At 43.0% G+C, this 1,243-nt stretch overlaps 1 pseudogene; it reads left to right on the forward strand.

Annotated features, from left to right (window-relative positions):
- Positions 1–137: 137 nt before the first annotated feature.
- Positions 138–929, forward strand: LOC108525922 (prostaglandin E synthase 3 pseudogene; annotated as a pseudogene).
- Positions 930–1,243: the final 314 nt, after the last annotated feature.

The following is a 1,243-nucleotide window of genomic DNA, read 5'->3' on the forward strand; positions in this document are numbered from 1 at the left end:
ATCCACACTTAATCAAACATAACCATGCAACCCAGCAATTCCACTCCTGGGTTTTCCCTAAGAAATGATAACACATGTCCACAAAAGCCTCGTCCATGAATGTTTATGGCGGCATTGTGCATGGTCACCAAAACTCAAAACATCTCAAATGTTCATTAACTTGCAAATGGATAAACAAATTGTGTTCTCTATATATGATGAAATATTATTTAGCAACGAAAAGGAAGGAACTACTGAACCACAACAGAAGTTGTAGGAACTGATTCATTCTCCGTCCTCGCGCCGTTTTCCTACACTTGCCTCTTCTCCCCGACCGGAGGAGCCGCTCTTTCCGCGCGGTGCATTCTGGGGACCAAGGTCGAGCCCGCCGCTGCCGCCATCGCCTGAGGGAAGCGAGAAGAGGCCGCGACCGGGGAGAAAGCGCGGAGTCGCCACTGGAGAAAAGTCGACTCCCTAGCAGCAGCCGCCGCCAGAGAGGCCCGCCCACCCGGTCGCCCGTCCCCTGCCCCGTTCACAATGCAGCCTGCTTCTGCAAAGTGGTACGATCGAAGGGACTATGTCTTCATTGAATTTTGTGTTGAAGACAGTAAGGATGTTAATGTAAATTTTGAAAACTTACATTCAGTTGTCTCAGAGGAAGTGATAATTTTAAGCATTTAAATGAAATTGATCTTTTCACTGTATTGATCCAAATGATTGCAAGCATAAAAGAACGGACAGATCAATTTTATGTTGTTTATGAAAAGGAGAATCTGGCCAGTCATGGCCAAGGTTAACAAAAGAAAGGGCAAAGCTTAATTGGCTTAGTGTCGACTTCAATAATTGGAAAGACTGGGAAGATGATTCAGATGAAGACGTGTCTAATTTTGATCGTTTCTCTGAGGATTCACAAGACAGTGAAGATGAAAAAAATGCCAGATCTGGAGTAAGGAGTATTGTCATCACTTGGATTTTGAGAAAGAAAATAACTTCTCTGCAAGATTTCATAATTGAGAGAATTCCTGAGTTGATAGCTCTAAAGGCAGATGCTGTATTTGCCGACTTTAACCCATTTTCAACCTGTTTGTTTTTTAAAAGGCTTCACTAAGGGTTGATATGTACCATTGTATGGGGCAATTTTAAGTCAGCTAACATGCTATGGTAAAGAAGCCTGCTCGAAGATGCGAGACCTTACTTCACCACAGTATTTCACAATAGCATCTATAAAGTATTGAAGGTTAACTGAGAAGGAAACTACCCATTA

Source organism: Rhinopithecus bieti, unplaced genomic scaffold (genome assembly GCF_001698545.2).
Source record: "Rhinopithecus bieti isolate Rb0 unplaced genomic scaffold, ASM169854v2 scaffold_38810, whole genome shotgun sequence".
Taxonomy (NCBI): Eukaryota; Metazoa; Chordata; class Mammalia; order Primates; family Cercopithecidae; genus Rhinopithecus; species Rhinopithecus bieti.